At 40.6% G+C, this 18,552-nt stretch overlaps 1 protein-coding gene across 2 annotated transcripts in view; it reads left to right on the forward strand.

Moving 5' to 3' along the window:
- The window catches only part of disp1 (dispatched homolog 1 (Drosophila)), a 154,224-nt gene continuing 135,672 nt past the window's right edge, over positions 1-18,552 (forward strand). The window contains exons 1-2 of one of the 2 annotated variants that reach the window (XM_050058049.1): positions 1-170; positions 5,496-5,568. The gene's annotated coding sequence lies outside the window, so the exon portion shown is untranslated. The remainder of the gene's footprint in view (positions 171-5,495; positions 5,569-18,552) is intronic. The other variant, XM_050058051.1, reaches the window with a different exon arrangement.

An 18,552-nucleotide genomic window follows, 5' to 3' on the forward strand; every position in this document is an offset into this window, starting at 1 on the left:
TGAAGTGCAAACAAGAACTCAGTGCGCAGCTGCTCAGCCAACATGGTTTGATGCTTGGATAGTGGATTCATCAGCATCCGGCAAAAACTAAAGTAGAGGAGCAGGAATACTTTTCTTATCACACATTAGTGCTCAGCGTGTGGTTTACTCTCAGACGGGTGGGTGCCCAGGTGAGTGCGCAGCTTGGTTGTGAGAGAATCCCCAGAGAAGCCGCTGTTTAGCCAGCTGTTTTGGTCAGCGAGGTTAACGTTAGCTGGCAGAGGCTAGCAGCGTCACTCAGCTAACATGAACTTAGCTAGCTTGGCGAGGGTAAACCTCAGTGTTGGATTGTTTTGGTGGTAAAATTAAGATAAGTATGGTCGGTGATGATGAGACAGTGTGTCCTGAGGTTTCGGCTTCTCACAGTGAAGCTTTGGCATTAAAGGTAACGCTAGCAGGGCTGATAGAGTCTGCTGTGATTTGACATAACGTTAAGGCCGAAGCTATAATGATAACGTCATCCGTACTGACACAGCCTCCTGCCTCAAACTAATGTTAAAACCTCCAACCCAACACTTTGAATTTAGTTCGTATGCGAACGTGTGGCTAGTTTGAGCTGCAACTACACTGAGTAGTGCTAATGTAAACTATAACATTTCAATTTGCGCATTATTAGTTTGCTTAGACATGTCTGAAACAGCATCTTATGGATATCAATATTAGGGCAATTGTATTTCTCGTCGGAAATGTAGAAACTACCATCGTGCAGAACATTGCTGTGCTCTACTCTCCTGCTGTTTGGTTGTATTGTTTGAGAAAATCTCAGCTCACTGTCAACAGAGATTGGTCCAGCTCACTGTTTTTGAAAAGGAGTTGCTCAACTCTTTTATTTGAACACCTGCATGTGTTCACAGGGAAGGGTAGTCCAATTTCAGTGTCAATCAACTCTATGTGACTTATACAATTACTTGTCTAATTCAGATAATCTAGAAGAAGACAAAGAAATATTTTAATAGGTACTACATGAGGAGAAATCTTTTTTTTTCACTCTGTTGTCATATAGGCTACACACAGGCCCAAAATACACACACAGAAACAGGACCTATACATGCATTAAATGGAGAGATGTCAGAACGAGGGGGCTTCCTTGGACAGGCACCTCGAGCAGTTGGGGGTTCAGTGGCACCTCAGTAGTACCCAGGGTGTGGACTAACAGCTATCAGTCTACACTCCATACTTCATCTGTATGGGGTCTTGAGCTGGCGGCCCTCCGCCTCCCAAGCCAAGTCCCTATGGGCTTTAAAAAAATTTAAACGCAGCACTTTTGTTCTTGCTCACATTTTTCACAAGTGTGATCTGAGACTTTTATTATGCACTCAATAGATGTATTTCTCTAAAATTTTGGTTGCAAATTTGTTGAAATTGGTTTAAGTGAGCATTTATCCTTTCCTAAGATAATTCATCCATCTGACTGGTGTGGCATATCAAGATGCTGGGTCACTTTAAAATGTGCAGTTTGATCACACAACAGAATGCCACATATGTCACAAGTTCTGAGGGAGTGTGCCATTGGCATGCTGACTGCAGGAATGTCCAACAAAACTGTTGCACGTCAACTGACAGTTCATTTCACTAACATGCGCCGTCTCCAATGTTGTTTCTGTTAATTTGGCAATACATCCAACCAGCCTCACAACCGCAGACCACATGTAACCACACCAGCTCAGGACCTTCACATCCAGCATCTTCACCGGTAAGATTGTCTGGGACCAGCTATGGGAACAGCTGATGCAACCATTTATTTGTACAATTGAAGAATTTCTGCACAAATTGTCAGAAACCTGACAGGAGTTTTTCATCATAACCCACTTAGTTGTGAGGCTGGCTGGATGTACTGCCAAATTAACAGAAACAACACTGGAGACGGCGCATGGTACCACACCTCTCAGTTGGATGGATTATCGGATACACGGATTTTAACAAATTTCTGAGCAAAATTTGAGAGAAACATATCTACTGAGTGCCTGAAAACAGTCGTAGATTTTAAACTTAAAACCTGTAAAAAAAGGGAGCAAAAAGAAGAGTGCTGAGTATAATTTTTGTTAAGTGCATAACAGCTTACCTAAACCCATAGGCTCTTATATTATTCAGCTTCCCTACTGTCTCTCCAGTCTCTTAACAGAAAATAGCTGTCTTGACTTCTTCTCTTTTGTCTAATACCTAAAGGCAGTTTAAATTAGTTTTTTCACGAATTCAACTTTTCTTGTTTTTATTCCATTATTTTTTTTTTCTTTTGTGTAGTCACATCCCTGAAACAAGTCTCTAAATAATACAATTTCAAACTTTCTAGTAGATACGGTGTTATAACATTTAGATATTCCCAGGCTTCTAGGGGAGTTATATTGCAAACATTGAAGTCAGTTTTTGTGATCCCAACAGTGATCTCTTTGAATACGCCCCATGACCTTTATGCAATTGAATAAACCCTTTATTCTCATTTTACAACGCAATAATGTACATCAACGTTAAACAAATGCCTACCTCATTGAGTTAATGGTAGTAAACAGTCAAGTTAGCCTCAGAGTTTAGTCAAAAAGATGTTTAATGCTATGTGCATATGGACTTATTCCTAAGCTCTGGGTCAGTTTGTTGTGAGAGTTTCTCTCACGAGCATTAGCAAGCTAATCCTCGTCTTATAGCTTCTCAGCATCATATGAACGTGACCAGCTGCTGTTGATCTGTATAGCTATTTAGAAACAGAAGTGAAGAATGAAAGGCAAAGAGCACTGGGTCAGTGGGTTGAACTGTAGGAAAATATTTGGCCTCAACACAGCTTCAGCTCTGAAACTTTAGGAGCGTGAGGAGTTTTGCTGCAGCTTTTCTTTGCCTCATCTGAACCCCAACAAGAATCCTGCTAGCCCACACAGTCTTGATTAACCCATAGTTATTGGTTTTATTTGTATTATATAAAGATAAGTGGACACATCAATAGTTATAGCCACAATTCAGCAACTCACCAAGTAAAGCGAACTAACATTGTAGTTTACCTCACTCCTATTTGGACTTATATTTGCCAGATAACATTATCATTTTAACAGGATATCTGTACAAGCACTGGGTGCAAAATAACTAATTTTACTTTTCCAGACAGTTCGATTAGTATGAAAGTAAAGCGAAATGTCATTGTGGCTAATATGTCTGTATCTCACTCAATTTCCTTGATAAAGATGCTAATGTGACAATGTGATGTAGGTGTGCAGTGATATACTGATTTTAAGGTATAACTGTGATATGTAAGTTGATGGTTATCATACCATGTACATTTGCTTATCTACAATATCGCAAAAAAAGCAACTAGGTGTTGAATCTCATCTTTATTTTAGTTATTTTCTAAGGGGAGACTTTTTACACATACTTCCATTAAAAAAATGGTCTCAGGTTTCCGTTATAGTAATTAAACATTTGTTCAACCAACAATAACCCTTCCCTTTTCATTCCTTTAAGGGTCATTCTGACTGAAAAGATAAATTCTTTAATATTGTTATACCATGAAACAGCATTATTTTTTAGGCGGATATCGTACCATGAAAATCTCATACTGTTGCAGCTCTAGCGTGATGTTTAGCCCATGTCCACCCACATTCTACAAATGCAAGTGACTCGATATACTTGTTAGCATTCAGTATCCTGAAAGTGTAGAATTTCATACAGGCCTATTCAAAATGTTTTATTGTGAAATGTTTTGTTATCCCAAGGCCCTGTTTAAGAAAGCGGGTTTAAGCCCTGATCACACAGAAAGCGTTTTAGCAGCTGGAGGCGGCTTTTTCTAATTGTTTTTAATGAGAATGAAGCTTTTTGCTTGCTGTTTTTGTGTTGCTACGTGCCTCACGCTTCTGCGCTCTAGGCGTCTGGTGTTTTTGCTGGAGTGCTCTGAGCTCCTTGAGTTGAAAAAACTGTCCCACGTCACCTCCTTATTTTTCCCATTGTCCAGTTGAATGATTTGAGGGCGGGCCTTCTGTGGTGGACACAACAACAAGTTTACAGTTGGTAAACAATGAAGGAGAAACTGCTGGTGCTCAGTTGCTCGGCAGGACCAATGGACTCCCTGTATTCATTTTTTTTTATTTTTTATAACAGGCCAGACGAAAGACAGCAGGTTGTCAAACTGGCCCCGAATCATCCTAGAATATGCCTGTAAACGGATGAGGGAAACTCTGGGTTTTCTGTTTCAGAAAGAGGTACCCTAAACTCTGGGTCAGTTACCATGGTAACTGACTCTGGGTCAGTTACCATGGTAACTGACTCTGTGAATCTAACCTGTTTACTGGCAGGTTTTCTTCAACAAATCCTGTTCTCCCTGCCTCCTCCCTCTGACAGAGCCTGACATACTGTTTCATGTCCTCATTGAGTCAGTCCGTGTCAAAGTGTGTATCGAAGCGCATTAAGCAGTGGAGGTTTATTGGGTGTCAGAATCAAAATCCTGGTTGGATATTAATTTGTTACTCAGGACGATCTGTAGTTTCCACTTTTATGTGCTGTCAGTCATTTCTTTGAACAGCAGTTTTCGCCCTCATATTAAAATATCACACAGCATCAAGCCAGCCCTAATCTCTATACACAGATATCTGCATATGCATGCTTTGACTTCCTTTTTTTATATGGAACACTGTGACTCTTTACACAAGACAGCTGTCAGTTTGTTAGAGCAGCTCCACTAAAATGTTTGTTGCACATAATGTGTAATCTCAGTTTTAATCATAGAAATAATATGATTTGAAAGAAAAAAATATCTGTGGTTTAAATTGTAGAAATCAGTAGGTCTCTGCAGGAATAATTATCTCTATCACCCATAATGTGATTGGTTGCATTAATGGAACATAATTCCTATAAAATTGGAGATTATTTATGATAAGCAGGATCGTGGTGCAGCTACAGAATGAAAGTGTTTTTTTTTTTGATAGGCTGCATATAGTCTGAACGTGTTTTAACAGTATTTCAGTGGCTGTGTTTAAATGTACAACATCTGTTTATATTGTTGAAATAAAGCTATTGAACACCGTTGGACCAAAGATTCAAATAGAAGTCTGAAATTTAATTGATTATATTTTTGATATTTTATATTATTGATTATATTTTAAATCTTCAATTGTAGGCTGTTTATCTTCAGTTGCTGGCCCCTGTGACTTGTCCCCACCAGGTTAAAGCTGTACAAATAGATTTAAAACGTAGTGTAGGCTATGACCTAAAGCTAAAGCTAAAACTTTTTGTCTTAACTGTTTCATGGATTCACAGAGAATTTTTTTAAGGAACTTTGAAAGATTATTCTGGCAAAACCTTATTTTATTTTTTTAACCTGTTCTAAGGTCATAAACACTGGAAAGATAACAATTTAGATCAGACTTAGAAAATAGATTACATGAACTGGTTTTTCCCTCACTTGCTTCTCAGGGCTTCCATACAAATTGCAACTTTTTCAGTGTTTTTCAGTGATTTGTTAATGTTTTTTCTCTTATCAGAGTTCCTTGGAGGCTGGCAGGTGAGCTGTCAGGAACGAGCAAACACAAACCGAGTTCATCCAAAGAATTAACAGTAAGTTAATTCACACACAAAATTACACATCAATGACACTTAATTCCTTTTTTTTCCAAAATGACTGAGAGCATTAGAATATCACACATCAGCAAAATACTGTATGCATTTGTCAGTTTAAACACAAGTAAATTACTGCCACCCATCTGTACTTACATTGAAGCTGGGCTATTTGTGATCCTCCTCTAGTTGCATGTATTAGTTGCATGTATTTAAAAAGCCACTAGGGGGCAGTCCTGTGCTTTTTATTCCCACCATCAGCCCCACTAGTCCACACTGAGCAGACACTTCTGTGGGACATCCTGGTGTGATTGCATGTTTGGTATGGAATAACTGTGTAGACTTATAATTGCCTTCAACAACACAAGATAGGTGCACTCCATCTGTATTAAGACTAAAACAGCTCTGTTGTTACCTTAGAAAATGCACAGAAGCCCATCGTCTGTTGAATGAAATTAGCATTAACAGATGATATTTTGTGGCCAAAGCCTCCTTCGAAAGTAATTTTAGTCTTTTAGCCATTATGGAAGTGTTAGAACTTGTTTTTAGAGCAATTTACAACTGCGATGAATAATTGGTTAGTTGTCAACTATTAAATTAACTATTAATTGGTTTAAGTGATTTTGTTTAGGAAAAAAAATTAAAATTCTCAGATTTTAGTTTCTTAAATGTGAAAATTTAACTCTTTCTTTACTCCTCTATGACAGTAAACTGGATATGTTTGGGTTGTGGACAAAAGAAGAAATTTTAGAGAGTCGTCTTGAGCTGTGGGAAACACCAATTGACATTTTTCATCATTTTCTGACATTTTATAGTCCAAACAACCAATTGATCAATTTGAAAATAATCGTTAGTCGCAGCCCTAGAGCAGTTGTCAGTACAATTTCTGCAATTTAAAGAGAAACTGCAAGTCTGGCCTACTGATTTTGACAGATAAATGTGTCCCACTCCAAAATCTACTTCTTGAGATTGCTGTAGTGAAAACTATTTTCACTTTCCTCCCTCCCTGTCAACCCTCACCATCTCTGTCTTCTTGTTATAACCCCCCGCCCCAACATACACACACTCAAAACCCTGCACACCCCTTTCCGAAATGTCTCTGAATCCCTCCATCCTGGCCTCCCAGACCTCATGAACAACTGGCCTGGACAGCTGGCTTTAACAGCTGCTCGCCGTCTCATTTTTTGGCCTATCTCCATCTGGGCAACTTTTTCCATTGCGCTGTCTTTTTGCAAGCCAGCCTTTCTGTTTCTAAATCGGTCTTTATGCTGTCTTTTTGCCATTCAGCAAAAACTAAGTTGAAAACAAAATCCAGAGTTTTATGTAGTATTGATGCAGGAAGCATTTATGATGCCTCTATTTACCATTTACTGGTAGCCTTGATTTGTCTGCTAGAATACATCCCCTTTGGAAAAAGCTGTCCTTTTTTGTGTTGGATTTTGCCATTAACAATTAACAAAACATGTTATTTTCCATATACGCATCTGTTATCAGTGTTTCTTTGTTTTCCTTTGATCTATTTACCACCATTACCTTCTGCTGACGACACCAGTGTTCATCTCAGAATGAATCCCATGTGTCATCTGCACTCTAATAGCCTGGTCTGAATCGTCTTTTGTCCATCTGTTGATAATGTGCCATAATCTTTCCCCATTGTAACCATTGGCATTTAGTTGAGGGAAATGTTCCCTGAGCAATAGCAGTAAAGGAGTGAAGTGTTGCACGAAAAGTCTTTTTTTTTTTTTTTTTTTTTTTGTTAGAGTCACAAAGAGAGATAAAAAATGTTAGACCTGTCTGAAAAGCTAAACCTGTTTGCACCTGCATTTGTACTATCAAACATTGATCAGCCTCACAGATGAAAATGAAAAAGGCGCAACCCCATAGTAATAAGTCTTATCTTACTATAAATGATAAGCAGTGTTTCCCACATAATTAGAGTGAATGTGTGGCAGTAGCCACATGTTCACATTTTTTTCTTTGAAATGCCTGTTTGTCCCTATGTATCAGTCTGTGTCCCTTCTCTAAATTTGGAGGTTTTGTAGGCCCATGAATGCAGCACTGGTGGAGGTCTCCATGAGTTATTTTTTTTCCTCATCAGCAGTTTGAGACTTGGCGGATAATTGATCTGTCAAGCCATTCAGAGCTGATCAGATCAGAGAGGAGCAGCTGCGAGGAAACGAAAACTTTTAGACTCAGCAGAATGAACTGACAGTGTAGTGCTATAAATAACCAAATGTATATGTGTTCCAGTAGTGCACCTTAAGGAACGGTCCAGCTTCAAAAACAGAAAGTCTATTTGTGGTGGCAGATGTTTTAATCGTGGCATGCTGCCACAAATAAATGACTGTGTTGGAAACCCTGTTAATGAGACAGACAGAGAGAGACATGAGTCACTTTCTCTCTCTGTCTCCCTCTCTCTTAGCGTATCATTTTGTCATATGGATCACTTTACATCTATTATGTTGATTTGTTCTCTACACACGACATCTATTGCATGTATGTCCATCCTGAAAGAGGGATCCCTCCTCAATTGCTCTTTCTGAGGTTTCTCCCATTTTTCCCGTTTTTTTTGGGGGAGTTTTTCCTTATCCGCTGCGAGGGTCCTAAGCACAGAGGGATAATGTATGCTGTAAAGCCCTGTAAGGCAAATTGTGATTTGTGATATTGGGCTTTATGAATAAAATTGAATTGAATAGAGCTGAAAAGAAAGACATTTAGTTCCATTTCAATCTAAATTACTAATAGAAGCACAAATGATGGGCAGAGGTTAAACAAACTGAATAAACTCCAATGACCTGTTGACCTGATGGACCTTTTGTGTGCAGTTGTTGGTACTGTAATTTATACCGCCTTGCAGTGAGCTGTATCCTGTGCTTTCTCTCCTCGGGGTGGCACAGGGGTTAATCGGGCCAGGAGCTTGTTGCCATCGGAGGCCTGACTGCACACTTGCTGTCTATAATTCAAACTGTTGCACTGCATTCTTTGATGTTGAGCTGAAGGATGGAGACGCTGGTGGATCTCGCGGACCCTGTGGCACCAGCATGCCTAATCTCTGTCTGTCTTTGTAGAGACTTCAGGCTGCTACACAGTATGGATTTGTAACTTCTGGTGTTGACAGGCTGGCTGGCTCGATGCACTATAGATCTCTGAGAGAAGGAGATGTTCTCCCAGCTCTGAGGAGACAGAGCCTGTCACTATCTGGCCTGTCAGGGACATGGATTAAGATTAGTCTGAGATAAATATTTTGCTCTCAGTGGGGATGAAATCCAACCTGAGACTCAAATTTCAAAGTTTTTGTCTTTTCATGGGAGAGCAGTCCAACTATTCTGTGAGAAGATCCGTCAAAAATAGGCTATCAACCTCTTTGGTGTTGGGCCTGTGTTATTTTATGCCCTCAAATCCATTGTTGTTGTCACACGGACAGTGTGCTCAAAAGCGCCATCACAGCGCGTGTGTGTTTTTGTGTTTACAAAGCATTTTTTTTAGGGGTGCGACGGCTGTGCCCTGATATAAAGGGCTGGTACACATGCCGCACAATTAACCGCTTGGAAAACACGAGGTCGAGCGCTGGCTGCTTCTCGTGTGCCTACTCACAGCTAGTGCTTCTTAAAGTCAAGGATACCTCCTTGGTAGGACAGGTTCTTCCAAGTAGGGTCCTACAGAGGCTAGGCAAGACTCCTTACCTGTATTCAGTAAACACACATTGAAACAGGTTAGCAAGTGCCCAGGTGTGCATCACTGAAGAGGTTCCACCTTCAATTCCAGCAAATCATCTTAATCATCATCTTAATCATCTCAAAGAATTTGAATTTGTACTTCATGCCCGTTGAGGATACACACATGTATTCTTGAAAATTCTCTGAAGGAAGGACTCGGTCCTCGGTAGAATTAAAAGGATCCTTGACACTGGAACAGTCCTTGGGCAGGACTTGATGATGCAGCCTCCTTGGAATTCAGCCATTTAAGGATCCTTCCTTGACTTTAAGAAGAAGGGGTGTTGAGGCAGGATGTGTCTTAAATAAGCTAAGTGAGTTTTTAAAGATTATTTTTTTGGGCTTTTTGCCTTTAATATACAGGACAGTGTGAAATGGGGAGACAGAGAGAGTGGGGGGACGACATGCAGCAAAGGGTTGCAAGCCGGAGTCGAACTCGCCACCGCTGCAGCGAGGCATCACCTCTATACATGGGGCGCCGGCACTATCCACTAAGCTACCAACGCCCCAAAGCTGATCTTCTTTCAGGCATTATTTTTGAAGTGTGCATTAGGCCTAAAATATCAACAGATGTTAAGCTTTAGGTAATCTTGCAATAAAAATCAAATGATCAACTTCTTCATTTTATCAGGAACTGATAGAAAAGGTAACAAATCTACAGGCTATGTAAGTCTGTTCCCTGTCACATGACATGCGGTGCGAGTTACTGCGTTTTAAAAAGTTAAACTATGTTCATCCCAGGGTGCAGTTGTCACATACAAAAACTATGTCTACATTGAAAACAATGGATTTGATGGCACAAAAAGCACAGCATGTGAATGGCCCAAATAAGGTACAACTTTTGGAACGCAACAGCAAACAGTGCATGTCAGGTGATAAGGAAATACCAATGGCAGGTGGGATATAACTTCCCTTACTTTCGTAAATATCAGTCTATTGTAAATATGGAGAAGCTGATATTTTAGTGCAGGGCTACCCGGAGTTTTATAAGCTTATTTTGGTATACATTTAAAAACAACACCTGGAAGAATCTCAGCTACACTCTCAGAATTTCTGGTAAGTAGGCTATGATACTTTGCTGGGTATGGTCACTTAGCAACGTCAGGTGCAACCTGCCTCCGAACCCTTGAAAGTTGGCACAAGAGTAGTACTTAGCACACGACTTTTCCAAGTGAAATGAAATAAAATATGTGTCGTGTGTATGGTGAATGGACACCCGTTCACTCTCACATTTATATACTGGTGGCCGAGGCTGCACAAGATGCCTACTCAGTTTTGAAAAATCACATGCACTCCCACACTGATTTGAGGTTCAGTATCTTGCCTGAGGATACTTCATGACGAAACGGGGGAGCTGGGGATTAAACTGCTAATCTGCAGATTGGTGGACAACCCGCTCTACCTTCTGAGCCACAGCTGCCCTCTGTTCGAGCCTTAAGTCCATATTTGAACCCTACAATAACCACATGGTCACTTGGGGGCAGTGGAAACAAGTTGTAAACACAACATTAACACAGTATTTGAGTTGATATGTTGCATGTTAGCAAACCAGTGGTTGTGTTTCTGGGCAGGTGATGAGTGTACCTCCAATATTCACTCTCTTTAGCACTGTTTTTTGTCTCTACCAACTCCTGAGGGGAAATATCTGTCTCTTTAGCTGCAAAATGCTCCGCTGTGTTCACCAGCTATTCTGTCTGTTTTTTTATTTGTTTTTTTTTTACTGCTGTTTGGTTTACAGAGCACCTGCTTTGTTCAAAAAACAGTTTCACCATAAGGTCCGTTCAGTGGTAATTCTGGAGCTTTCGATTGTATTTGGAGTCCTTTTAGTCTCAGCCTTGACCTAGAACCAAGTAACATGCTACTTTTTTGCTGAATTCACCTTCAGCCTAAAGTTTTATACAGTGGACTTTGGGATGTATTTGACTGTAATTTTAGATACTCACTTAACCTTGAAATTCGGTTCACTTTACATAAAAATGCTACCTGTAAATAATTGAAGTTATGATATTGTAATTGCTACTGAAATTAAATTTAATTTACTGAGAAATTGGATATTATAACACTAAATGTTATATTACTGCAATTCAAATTTGGTGCAGCCTGTCCTGTTTTGAATTATATCTTTCAGTTCTGAAATGCAGAACAAACAAGCAGAGTTCAGATGGAGATGCCAAAACCGTAAATCAAAAAAGAAGGGGAAAAGAGCAGTGTTGAAAGGTTGACCTTAAATAGCTGCACTTTGTGTGCCCTTGCATGTCACATTTCTTCAAACCCAGGAGGTGGAGAGGACAAATAAACCAATTACTAAGGCAAAAAATATGGTGTGTAAGTGAGTTTCACATCGTCTGTAATCTGAAAAGCTAAAGCTAAGTGTCTGAATCACCGGATGAATGTTGTTTTGACTCCTGACTGCTGATACTAGATTTGTCTACTAACTTCCTTCATGACACACACACACACACACACACACACACACACACACAAGCATACAGTGTAGTTTAGTGGAAATTTAGAGGAAATCCAGCGTGCAAGATCTAGCTGTCATAAAGTCCATTTTTTTAGCCCCTAGCATAAGAATTATCTCTGGGGATGCAACATTTGTGAAATTCTGATACTGATACCAGTTTTTTAAAATAACAATTTGGCCGATGGCCAATACCAATCCCAATGTTATACTGCTTTAAAGTCATTCAGCCCTTCATTACACTGCGTTTGAATGAGCACAAATTCAGTCACAAATGTATTAAAGTTTAATTTAACCTTTCACATGTAAAACATCTTTTTTTTTTTTTTTAAATAAAAACTGTTTCTAAGCCTTTTTACTATTCATTCATTTTCAATAACCGCTTATCCCGTAATGCCTGGTACACGCTACATGATATCAGCCTGATTTTAGCCCAACGCTGCGGCGTACAGTGTTGGCATGGATCGTGAACAACAAAGAGTGTCGTACACGATAATCCATCGTTTCATCTCATGTAGTGTGTCATAGTAGACGGCAACCGACGGCACGTCAGAGACGCCTTACAACATTCCAACAGAAAGTCTAGCATATTTGATTTTCTTTTTGTCGTTCACGACTGCTCCCGTCACAGCAGTCACTTTGATCATTAGGAGCACAGAGCAATCTGCTGCCGTGGACAACTGTATGACAATAACACCCCAAGGTTTTAGATATTTCCTCTAAGGACGTTACCACACAAAAATTATGGTGTGGAACAGCAGAACCACTTAAGCAACCCGGTGAGTACTGCCATTAGCATCAAGCTAGCAAAGAATGTTATTTCTTTATAATGGAGAAGGACATAAAGTAAGAAAATAAAAAAATAGTGGCGAGGCTTTTACTTACCACAACTGCAGAGGCTACAGCTTCATTTGAAAAAGGCTACATTGTAAACGGGCCATTATTTATCATTCCCTCTGTATTTAATATTTTTACTTTTGATCCACTCCGGTTTGCCTTGATAAAGTTAATGCATTGCGCCGTCATTTCAAACTCAACACTTCCTGTCGTTGTGTCAAATTAAAAGCCCCTCATAACTTTGGTTGAGAGAATCCCCTTCATTTTCTAAATAGGCTTTTATTGTGAAACATTTGCAGGAACTTGTTATGGAGGATTCGGTGACTTTCATGTTTGCGTACAGTACTTGAAATGTAGCTCCTGCCATCTGGTGGTGCTTTTTTACATTACTACAACATTTCAGCTGGCACATGAACAGACACAGTGAGTGAAATAATAGTAATAATAATAAAAATAGGACAAGAATAACCCGATCACATCACACATGTCGTGAAAGATGGGGGATAATTGGTGTGGACCATCGTGTAGTGTGTCATGTCTGTCGGCCAAGTCATGGCACGATTTTATGATTACACAATTGTGTAATCTGACATATTGACTGTCAGAACGGACAGGAGTGTCACGTAGTGCGAATCAGGCATAAAGGGATGCGGGGGGCATGGAGCCTATCCCAGCTGGCATTGGGCGAGAGGAGGGGTACACCCTGGACAGGCTGCCAGACTATCACAGGGCTAATATATAGAGACAGGCAACCATTCACACTCACATTCACATGGACGGGCAATTTAAGGTCACCAAGTAACCTAACTTGTATGTCTTTGGATTGTGGGAGGAAGCCGGAGTACCTGGAGAAAACCCCCCGCTGACACAAGGAGAACATGCAAACTCCGCATGCAAACTTGAACCCCCCACCATGGGTTCGAACCAGGAACCCTTTTGCAAACCCTCTTGTGAAGCTACAAGTTAGCTTCATACAAGAAGTTTCTCCCTAAAAAAAGTCATATCTCATATCTATAGGCATATCATATCTCAGGAACAGAAGGGGAGACATTTGGTCTGATACTGAATCTGTGACACTAATCTTGGGCTCCCACCTTGAAACTTCGCTGATTGTATAGATCTTCTGTACTGCTCAGGGAAAGATGTGTATGATGCATCTATGTTTTCAGAGACGTGAACTTAATCAGTAACTGCAACTTCACTGGTTTGCTGAAACATACTACTGGGAGGTGGCAGTTCTAGTTTTAAATCAGTTATGATGCCACCCAGGTATGAAGAAGTGTACAGGCAAATAGTAAATGCTCAAGCCAGATCCCTCTAATAACTCCTTGATTACGGCCAATCTTTGATTGTAGCTAGACTTAAGTCTGGGGTGCGTCTCTGGCATGTTGCTGATCCCACCAGGCAAACTTGAGCCTCAGCAGACAGAGGCATGGATCCTATCATGGCATGCCATCCATCACATCAACTCCTATCTCAGTGTCTTTATGGAGCTCTTAATTGAAAGCAGGCTGCCTGATAGGCCCTTTGCCTTTGGTTCCCGGGCTTTAGATTAAAGACATTGATAGTGCCTGGTGCTCCTCAAAAAGCATATGTGAAATATTACAGGCTCTGGCCACTACACTCTGCTTTCAGCTATTTGACCTAGAGAGGGCCCTGTGTAGGAAGAGGGGCTTGAGAAACAAGCCCTGTCTCTGTGTTTTGCATCACACAGGTCTAGAGCCTTACCATATCACTGCCTGCACCACAGCTGTCACTGTTTGTATATTTGATATAGTGACGGATGCCGAAAAGGAACAGGTGTTGCATATTAGTGCCACTCTTTTATTCAACTCCCCCCACCACCACCACCCTCGCAAAAAAGTGGACTGTGGTCAATAGAGTTGTCAGAGTGTATCATTGTAATATATGGCAATCTGACTTTTAAACTAAGCTTTGTTACAAAGCATTACCTTCCCAGTTTTCCTGAGGAAGAGGCACAGAAAGGGAAAATGAATTAATGTGGTTCAGGTGGACTGACCCCCAAAAACAAATCAGAAACCTGGGAATGTGTTTGAACATTGACCTTTTTTTGTCCTGTCATCTCTTCTCACTAAGTTATATTGGCCTGTATTGAGTTTGTAGGAATATCAACCCCAGATGGAAACTTCCATATTTGATTTTGACATTTATGTCCAATTTTTATGCCTCTGTGCCAACAATAGCCGTGGTCAGAGGCATTATGTTTTCGGGTTTGCTGTCCATCCATCCCATTCTCCTGAATGCAATATCTCAAGAACACCTTCAGGAAATTTCTTCAAATTTGGCACCAGTGTCCACTTGGATTGAATGATGACCTGTTAAATTTTTTTTATTTAGATTATATTTTGGGCTTTATTGGATAGGACAGTGGGAGCGTGAAGGGGGAGAGAGCGAGGGGATGACATGCAATGAAGGGCTGCAGGTTGGAATTGAACCTGTGGCTGCTGAGCCATGGACGCAGCCATTGTACATGGGGCACCTGCTCTACCAGGTGAGCTACTTGGCGCCCCACCTGTTTAGATTTTTGTGATCAGTGTGACCTCGTCTGTCTCATTCTTGTAAATGCAATATCTCGAGAACACCTTTGGAGAATATTTTTTTCAAATTTAGCACAAACGTTCACTTGGACTCAACAATAAACTGATTAGAATTTGGTAGTCAAAGCTCAAGGTCACCATGACCTTTCTCGTTAACAGACAACAACACCAAGACGGAATTTCCTCAAATCTGGCACTAACGTCCACTTGGACTCAAGGATGAATTAATTAGGATATGCTGGTCAGAGGTCAAGGTTACTGTGACCTCAGAAAACATGTTTTTGACTGTAACTCAAGAATTCATACTCTAATTATGGCTAAATTTCACACAAATATCCATTGGGATATAATAATGTAGTGATGACATTTAATATTCACAGAGTCAAAGGTCAACTTCACTGTGACATCATGAAGTTCTGCATATAACTCTTTTCTGGCCATTACTCAACGTCATATCACAGGAACAGAAGGGGAGACGTTTGGTCAGGCACTGAAAGTGACACGGATCTTGGGTGCCCAACTTGAAACTGTGCTTATTGTGTAGATTTTCTTTGCTGCTGTGGTGAAGATGTGTGTGAAGCATCCATGTTTTTCACAGTCACAGTAAACTGTAAGTGCAACTTGATGGGTTCGTGGAGGCATACATTCACAAAGCAGTAATATTGTTTTTTGTCAGAAATGATATTATTCCACTTAGAGTTATTTTCTTCTTTTCTACATTGCAAGGCTCAGCCTATTTGTTGTTTCAGCAGTAAAATTCAAGTAATTTGATCTGCACATGAATTACTGCCCGAACCGCAGGCTTACATTGTGGATTACCTGACTATTTGAGTGGACTTGTGCTTTCCTAACCTACTGCCAGTAGCTTAACCAAATATACATTTTGTCATGGGCTATCATTCAGCCTGTATTTTCTGGTTGATATTTTCTGCCTTAATTTTCTGGGTGGACACATTTTTAATCCCTTGCCATGCCTCAGCCTGCAGAACACCATTTGGCTTCCCTCACCTCATCAGTCTTGGTTTGTGTGTGTGAGACAGAGAGTGAGAGTGTAAGCGAGTGAGCTGCTTCACTGAATCTTTCCTCGTTTGTATAGCTCTTCAGACAAATCCCCACAGACAGGGCCCTGGTTCCCCCCCACAGAGAACAGCCTCATTAGGATTTGTTGCACAAACTGGAGAATTTTGACCGGCTGAGGGAGCAACGAGGCCTTCCCTCCTAGGGACACGTGTTCGTTGCTGTGGCCTGACCCTGAAGCTCTGGGCCTTGTCGAATCATATTTGGCTCATGTGGCTTCCAGTCAGGGGCTCAGTTACCCCTGAATCAACCTTATTCTTCCTCACTGAGGCCTGTATGCAAAACGGACGTCAAGGTTTTAATAAATGGACAGCTTGTTGAGGCAACACGGAGGGCTGAAGTTGCCATCACGAGGTATGGAGTTCTGCGAATCTTGCACCCTGTACTGTTACTCTATGGGTGCTAATTTAGTGATCAAGGCTCAGAGAGCAACTCCACTCAAGCGCACAGTGCATAGTGTGCAGAGAGTCGAGTGGCACACTGGGTTTTTACATGGCTGTTGTCACACTGTGCACCTGGGATGCAAATTAAAACTTTGAAGGATTAGTAAATAACCTTTTGGCATAGATTATCAGTAGGAATGCCAGGTGGATATAGTAATCATGACCAGTCACACTGACTCCTGTGATCCTGTTTAAAACATAGTTGGTGTTATTTTTGTGGACATATGGACTTAATCTAAGTGTTTCTGGCTGTAATGATGCATGACTTTATTTGAAATCACAATGATTCATACAACAGCAACATTTGCAGTTATTTAGTACAGCAAATAAAAATCAAATGAAATAGTGGTTTCTTGTTTAGCTGATGGTCTATTATTTTTTTAAACTTGCTAGTGATATGGCTCCGATAGTGCTGGTCAGCCCAACACTTTTGTCCACACTGAAATAGTTTTTATCCACATTAAGGTTTCTATTTATCCATCCAAACATCCCAACATCTACTGGATGGACATGCACAAAACTTTGTATAGACATTGGCTTCCAGACGATGAATCCAGATGACAACATGATGACTTCCCCCCGGAAATGCAACACGCTTTAAAGCAAATTTTCGTAGTAGCCAAACAGTGGAATTAGAGTCGTCACATTATGCCATGTGGCTCAAAAATAATTTTTTTTAAATGTACATGGCAGAAGAGACGTATGTAAACCAGCAGCCTGTCCTCATACAACAGTTCATATGATATTTAACAAATAAGCGACCAACAAATAAGCCCTTGTAGGAGCAATACCTTTAGAAAATGTTTGCACTCGTCATAAATTTAGGGGCACCACCCTCTGATGGAGGGAAGTGACTAATCAAATTAATAACTCCGGGAACCAATTATTAATTCGTCAGTACACTTATCAATCATGAATCAATCTCAATACCTGGGTGATGAATTCTCTATACAGTGATCTTAGTTCCTGATCAAAAGAAATATCCACAGACAACAACTTTTTTATATATATATATATATGTATACTTTATTAATCCCCGAGGGGAGATTAAATTTTTCACTCTATTGTCAATTACACACAGGTCCGAACATACACATGCACAAACTGGACCTATACATGCACTAAGTGGAGAGATGTCAGAGTGGGCTGCCCATGACAGGCGCTCCGAGCAGTTGGGGGGTTGGCAGTGCCCAGGAGGTGAACTGGCACCTCTCCAGCTATCAGTCCATGCTCCATATTTTGGTCTGGATGGGGACTTGAACAGGCGACCCTCCGGTTCCCAACCCAAGTCCCTTTGAACTGAGCTACTGTCGCCCCCTAAATGTTTAACAACTGAGTAAATGAATAGTAAATGAGGATGATATGAAATGTACACAAAATCAACCATATGTATAAATGGATTAAGGCAAGAGGTAACACTTTTGTCAGCTATTCAGTTTGGCGATAGTGGGAGAATATGTGACTATAGATAAATTGGGGACGCAGGGATGCACAAAACCATTTACCTAACGAAACCTAAATTTTTTTTTTTGTAATTATTTGAAGGATAGTCCCTTAAGATGAATCATCTTGTTTTCGAGGGAGTCCTTAACATGTATACAGACAAAACAAGACAAAACATTGCAACAGCATTACATTACATTACAGGACATACGAGAGAGAGAGAGAGAGAGAGAGAGAGAGAAGGAGAGAAGGTGCCCGGTGTATTATAGGGGGAGAGAGAGAGAGAGAGAGAGAAGGAGAGAAGGTGCCCGGTGTATTATAGGGGGTTCTCCGGCAGACTAGGCCTAAGTCAGCCTAACTAGGGGCTGGTACAGGGCAAGTCTGAGCCAGCCCTAACTATAAGCTTTATCAAAGAGGAAAGTCTTAAGTCTAGTCTTAAATGTGGAGAC

This window comes from Epinephelus moara, chromosome 12 (assembly GCF_006386435.1).
Source record: "Epinephelus moara isolate mb chromosome 12, YSFRI_EMoa_1.0, whole genome shotgun sequence".
NCBI lineage: Eukaryota > Metazoa > Chordata > Actinopteri > Perciformes > Serranidae > Epinephelus > Epinephelus moara.